Source organism: Pelobates fuscus, chromosome 1, assembly GCF_036172605.1.
Source record: "Pelobates fuscus isolate aPelFus1 chromosome 1, aPelFus1.pri, whole genome shotgun sequence".
NCBI lineage: Eukaryota > Metazoa > Chordata > Amphibia > Anura > Pelobatidae > Pelobates > Pelobates fuscus.
In genome coordinates, this window is record NC_086317.1 from 291,947,837 (window position 1) to 291,955,169 (window position 7,333).

At 43.7% G+C, this 7,333-nt stretch overlaps 1 protein-coding gene across 1 annotated transcript in view; it reads right to left on the reverse strand.

The window, feature by feature from the left end:
• Positions 1-7,067, reverse strand: part of NFKBIZ (NFKB inhibitor zeta) — a 31,852-nt gene extending 24,785 nt beyond the window's left edge. Inside the window, exon 1 of the mRNA XM_063457593.1 lies at positions 6,973-7,067. The gene's annotated coding sequence lies outside the window, so the exon portion shown is untranslated. The remainder of the gene's footprint in view (positions 1-6,972) is intronic.
• Positions 7,068-7,333: the final 266 nt, after the last annotated feature.

The following is a 7,333-nucleotide window of genomic DNA, read 5'->3' on the forward strand; positions in this document are numbered from 1 at the left end:
TGTTTATATTGACATTATCCTAGGTTTGCTTGAGGAATTGTTTGAAGTTGACGGGAGCTGCATATATCATTGTTAGAGATTTTCTAACATACAATGTTTTGCACTGCATAACTGGGTGGGACGGGGACGCTGCAGCTAAACCTCTTCAGTGAGATGAGCTGTTCTTGGTGGTTATAGTGTCCATCTAAAGATTAACCGGACCACAGACAGTCATTGAAACCTTCATGCACTTTCTGTAATTCTTAATAACAGGCTATACAAGGATGAATACGTTAAAAACAATAAATAAGAATAACATATTGAATAAATAACAATAATATAAAAATTAACTAAAAAAAAAGTTTTTTTATTTGACAGCCCTGTGATAGGCATATATTATATATAATAAGGTATACTTCAGGTATGACATCAGTCATATGATGGTCACGCCCCCTTACACATCCCCTCAAGATGTCCATTACATTTGGGTGCAGTACTCTGATATAAGGGAGTCCACGTTCAGTAGATCTTTTTCCTCTGACGAAGGTGCATATATACTACACCGAAACGCACATCAGGCTCTTTCCTATTGGTCAATTTCAACTTGCACACACATGGGCACTTCACTGCACTGTGTGATACGTGATTTTATAATGATTTAAGTTTTTCCTTTCAATTTTTTTCTTCTATGTCTATTTAGTAAGTTTAATAGGGAGAGAGGCTTTCTCTACTTTACTTTACTTTATCTGTCCTACTTTTGATTATTAGTGCTGCTGATCCTCTAGACCAGGGGTTCCCAATGAATTTTTCCTGTGGAACCCTTTGACATAGTGTATCGACATCGTGGAACCCCTCCTGGGTGGTGGGGGGACAATTGTGGTGTTTCTTGTATGAGTCACTGTGTGTCAAGGTGTGTATATCTGTGTTTGTATGTGCCGGTGTGTGTATATGTATATCTGACACACAGATACACACACTGGAACACCTTGACACACAGTGTGTATGTGTGTGTATGTATGTATCTGTGTGTCAAGGTGTGTGTATCGGTGTTTGTATGTGTCTGTGTATCGGTGTTTGTATGTGCCAGTGTGTATGAATCTGACACACAGATACACACACACTTGCAGATAGTGGCACACAGATACACACACTGACACAGATACACACACCTTGACACACAGTGTGTATCTGTGTGTGTGTATGTATCTGTGTGTCAAGGTGTGTGTATCTATGTTTTAAAGTGTGTATCTGTGTTTGTATGTGCCAGTGTGTCAAGGTATGTATATCTGTGTTTATATGCCCCAGTGTGTATCTGTGTGTATGTGTGTGTGTGTGTATATATATATATATGTATCTGACACACAGATACACACACACTGGCACATAGATTCACACTGACACATAGATACACACCTTGACACACAAATACACACATTCAGATACACACTGACATACACATCTTGAGTCACAAATATACACACACTCATATACACACAGTGACATATACACATACTTGCACCCACAGATACACACTGACACACTCAGATACACACACACTGATACACACTGGCCCATACACACACACACACTTAGATACATACAGTGACACATACACAAACCTTGACACAGAGATACACACACTGACACACTCAGACACACATACACTCTCACTGACAAACACACATACTCTTTGACAGACACGCATACAAACACATATACACTCTCACTGACAAGAACACATACACTCTTACTGACAAGCACACATGTACTCTTACATTTGACTCCACCTAGCCCCCCTACCTGGCATGGAGTCCCTGTGGTCCAGTGGGGCTGCTGACGAGCAGTCCATGGGGTCCAGTGGGGCTGCTGAGTGGCTGGCGTGCGGGAGGCGAGGGAGCAGTGATCTCCCTGCTCAGCTGCCTTGCGCGCCTCTTAGTGATGCCGGAGTGACGTCATATTCCGGCTCCATAATCACTAATGTGCGCGCGAGGAAGCTGGGCAGGGAGATCACTGCTCACTGCTCCCTCGCCACGCGCGGCCATTATATTTTTTCAACTTTTGGCGGAACCCCAACTGGGAAACGCGAAACGCCAATTGGGAAATGCTGCTATAGACATTAACCTTTCTCCCTTTAGCATTTTTACCGGTGCTCAGGAATTAGGGGAGATCTACTAACACTGGCATTAAAAGGCCAGGACTAATAAAGTCTTTATGTATATTGCAGATTTAGGTGTTTAGCACTTCATCTCCTCACTTACTTAGGCATGGGAGTTTGTTATGATTTATGATTTAATTTTTTTCTTCTATGCCTATCTAGTAAGTCTCACAAGGAGAGAGGCTTTGTTTATTTTACTCTACTTTATCCGTCTGTCTACTTTTGATTATTAGGGCTGCCAATCTTTCTCCCTTTAGCACTTTTTCTGGTGCTTACGTACTAAGGGGAGATTTACTAACACCCTATTAAAGGGCCAGGACTAATAAAGCCTATACTGCAGACTTAGGTGTTGAGTAACTTTATCTCCTCACTTACTTAGGCATGGGAGTAGCCCTATAAGGCTAGTTTGGTATCTATTATTATTTGGAGTTAGTTTATTTTTGTGTTGATACTTTCTGTTACTTCAGATATTTAGTGGTCTCCCTCTGTTTACATTGTTCCATACCACTGGATACTTTGGTGCCTACGTCTTTTTTTTTTTCCAGTCAGCATTATATTCACAGTTTGTGATTTTTTTCTTCTTTGTTTCTGTAGCCAATATCTAGTGTTAAGCCCTTGGGCATTGCTGAAGTGCCCTCCTAGTGCATGGGATCAGTGTGGAGGCGGTGTTTATTCCTTTTTACACCCATTTTCACATGGATCCCATTTATTTCTATTTTTTATGATAGATGCACTTTACAATTGGTCAAAGAACAGAAACATTAAAAAGGTAAGTGGGAAATATGCAAAACATTTTCCATTAGAGCACCCGGTATGTCCTTCAATGTAGGTATGCCACCGTTCTTATTCCTATATATCTGTGGCTAATTTAAATTCTATTATAATTTCACTACATGGAAACTATCCCAGCAGACACCGGTCTGTTCTGCATAAAATACCTGCCAAATTTGCTAGGCGTGAGATCAGGAGAGGGAGGGGGTTGGCCTGTTAGGTATGCGTTTCAATTACATAAACGGAAGCGTGCTTGTGTGCCAGGATACAGGTCACTCAGGGTTGCCTATCATCTGAGTGCTGTTAAAAATGCTTGTGTATGCACTGAAATGTCCTGTATTTCACCACAAGTACTATGTGACCGCATTTAAATGCTGATATTGCACCTAACTTCCCACAGTGTGTGAAAAAGCCACTCTGTCAGGTGGAGTGTTACAAACTTGTATGCCACACAACAAAATCATATCACAAGCCTGATATAAGATATTCAATTTCAGAAGGTGTAATTTATTACAAGTGTTATGTTCCTGGAAGGTATGGACAAATCTTGAAGGCTAGCAGTGATCCAGATAATAAAACAATCAGACAGCTAGGAAACCTTTTAACAAGAATGTATTGCCTGAGAGACCGAAAAACTACACTACACATTAAAAAACACCAATAAAATGTAAACATTTTGCACAGCAGCGATAAGCACCCCTCTTAAGTTTCCATACATGCATAGCGTGAGGACGTCCAGCATCGTTTAAAACACTTTTCGGGTTTTAAGAACCCGGAAGTCCCTCTTGTCACTGTCTGATAGACAGCCACTAGAGGAGGACTTAACCCTGCAAGGTAATTATTGCGGTTTATAAAAACTGCAATAATTACACTTGCAGGATTAAGGGTGATGGGAGTTGGCACCCACCACTCCATTGGGCAGAAGTGGTCTGGGTGCCTGGAGTGTCCCTTTAAGAAATAAGCAGAAAAAATACAATATGTATGTCAGTATTGACAGACACCCAGCACAATGAACCTAGTACGGTAAACAGAAAATACCTAAAAGTTTTACCGGTCCTTAAAATAGCCGAATGTAACGTACATACAATAATAAACAGAGCAAGGTCAGGAGTACAGAAAGTCTCCAGACTCCGACCAGCCTCCGACCAGCAGCGTAGGAACGTACCGGAGGTAAGCACAGTCTGCATCTGACATGAAAACTGCCCACCGGGCAGGAAACCTAGAGTACAAGGAGTAAACAAGGCGAGCAGCATGGACTTTAGAAGCATAAAAATAGGAGCATTCAGTCCATGGTGGTCTCGTGGGTTGCCAGACAATTCTGTACCTAAAATGTTCAGATTCTTCTGAATGCCCTCTTCCAGTCTTTGACCAGCAGGAGCATCAGTAGAAAATGGCTCCAAGTCAGAGATGCAGCCAGTGGAGGGAATAGGGTGAACAGAGCAGGTGCTGTGTCTGCTGTCTGGTCAGCTACTGCAAACATCACGGCAGGACATGACTATGTTAAAGGACAACTGTTATCAAATTTTCATTTCTCGTTTTTTATATAGATTTTTTTGAGAAAATGCCACCTAATATGCCTAGGTTGGTCAGATAACAGTAGTCAGACCCAATGTGGCTGCTCCGTCAGATAAAAAGTGAAATTAATTAATTTTAAAAAATGATATACAGGCACACCCCACATTTAAGTACACAATGGGACCACAGCATGTATGTAAAATGAAAATGTACTTAAAGTGAAGCAATCCTTTTTTTCACTTCCCAATGCATGTGCTGCATTGCAATAGTAATTGGGAGTAAAAGTAAAATAAACCTGCCCACTGGGCAATTTTCGGCCAATCTAGTGCCAATTTGTATTTATTAGCAGTTTAGTTGCACACTTTTTTAGAAATACCTCTTCATCACTTTAAGCATTTATGGTTTAACTTTGAATCCTCAGAATTGTGGTTAATGCAGCTCAGCTACTAAGTCATTGTTATAGAAAATGGCAGGGTAAACCCTTTCACTGGATGGCAGCCGATTGCAGAATAAGGACAATGTAGGGGCAGAAAAAAATATATATATGTTCAGCTAGGAGTAGACATTATACATTTGAGATCAGGGACGGCCTTAGGGGTGAGCGAGCTGTGCGGCCGCACAGGGCGCCATGGAGCAGGGGGCGCCCTGCGGCCGCACAACTCACACATGGCCGGCCGTGATTAAAAAAAAAAAAAATGACGGGGGTGGGGCTTCCCTGCAGCGGGCGGAGCTTAGCGTGCACTGGGGGCGGAGCTAAAATGCCATCTAACTGCTGCAGGGGAAGCAAGAAGGAGTCCCTGCTTTCCCCAACAACCAGAATACAGGAGCTGCACTGCCTGTCTGCCTCCACAAGGAACAGAGGTAACTATGTGATTGTCTGCTTGTGTGTGTGTGTGTGTGTGTGTTTGCCTGTGTGTGTGTGACTGTCTGCCTGTGTGTGTGTGTGTGTGACTGTCTGCCTGTGTCTGACTGTCTGCCTGTGTGTGTGTGTGTGTGTGTGTGTTTGTCTGTGTGTGTGTGACTTTCTGCCTGTGTGTGTGAGACTGTCTGCCTGTGTGTTTGACTCTCTGTGTGTGACTGTTTGCCTGTGTGTGTGTGTGTGTGTGTGTGTGACTGTATGCCTTTGTATGTGTGACTGCCTGTGTGTGACTGTCTGTGTGTGGCTGTCTGCCTTTGTGTGTGTGTGTGACTGTCTGCCTGTGTGTGACTGTCTGTCTGTCTGTGTGTGACTGTCTGTCTGTGTGTGTGTGTGTGTGTGTGTGACTGTGTGTGTGTGTGTGTGTGTGTGACTGTCTGCCTGTGTGTGTGTGAGTGGCTGTCTGCCACAGTGTGTGTCACTGTGTGTTTGACAGTCTGTGTGTGTGTGTTTGGCTGTCTGCTTGTGTGTTTGTGTGTGGCTGTCTGCCTGTGTGTGTTTGTGTGTGTGTGTGTGTGTGTGTGTGGCTGTCTGCCTGTGTGTGTGTGACTGCCTATGTGTGACTGTCTGGGCAGACTAGATGGGCCGAATGGTTATTTTCTGCTGTCACATTCTATGTCTGTGTTTGTGTGTGGCTGTCTGTGTGTGACTGCCTGCGTGTGTTTGTGTGTGTATGGCTGTCTGCCTGTGTGTGTGTGTGTGTGTGTGTGTGTGTGACAGGGTGTCTGGGAGGGGGGAAGGAGTGGGGGAGGGGGAGACTGGAAGGGGGGGCGCTGTGAAGATTTTTCGCACAGGGCGCCCAAAGGCCTAAGGCCAACCCTGTTTGAGATGATTAACCTGTGCCATGTTAGAAGGTGTGAAATGTTCTTGTTCCAAAGACACTGAACTGAGCTGCTCCGGGCGAGAATAGAACCTTCCATTTCCTGTTCCCTCGCTGACGGAAGAGGCGCGGGAATGTCTGTACTCGCAAGGCACCTTGACGTACAGTGGCGGCTATGTCTGTACTCGCGAGTGTACTTAAAGTGAGTGTATGTAAAGCAGGTTATGCCTGTACACCATTTAAAAGTATATCATTAAGTTTTATGAAATATAATAAACTTTTATAAAATGAAAAGTTACAATTTGATCACAGTCATACTTAAGGTACAAAACAAGCAATCTGTATCTGTTTTCTTATAGAGCTTATGAATTACCCTGTTACTGGTTTTAAAGCATACAGTTATTTGGTTGCGTGAATCGAATTTTGCTAAACCCCGACCTACACAGCATTAGTGAATACGCCAATTTAATAAACCTTCCCCCTTATAGGAACCCTTCCAGTGCTTGTGAGCCGTTACATAATAGCAGGATGTACATGCGGTTTGCTGGAATAGGGTTAGGTAAGCTATTAGAATGTTCATATTTTATTGTTAACCCTTGGAATGTCAGTTAAGTGCTGTAGAGTCAGTGTTGCCATCGCTCTGTTTACAGGGTACTTCTATCAACTAGTAGCTTTAACTAGCTGTTACAGACGGCATGTAATTACTAGAGGAGGGAATGGTTCTCGACATAAAGGTGGAGTATTGAGAGTAACAAGCTATGCTGCCCTCGCCCTGTAACATGTTTGGCTTAGAGAAGGCGTGTGAAGTAGTGTTACCTAGATGATGGTCAGCTTTCCATTCCTGAGTCCTGACAGTCCACTGATTCTCAGACCAGGGCGGCGGTCCTCCTCCTTAAGGCAGTGACACAGTGTATGTAGCTAGAGCAGAGTGATGCTGACAGTGCACTGACTGGGCGGCCGCTGAATACAAGCCAGCAAGAAACTGAGTGCTGCCTGGCTGGAGTTTCCCACGTATAGCACGTGCAGGGCTCAGTCTGGGACATTCCCGGAACTGCACATGGTCTTACAGCAAACTCAGAGAGTGGGTGGGGGGTCTGCAGCAACATAAGAAATGGGACCCCCATAGTTAGCGGGGACAGGGGGCCGAATTGGTGAACGTACAACATACGTTTTGGAG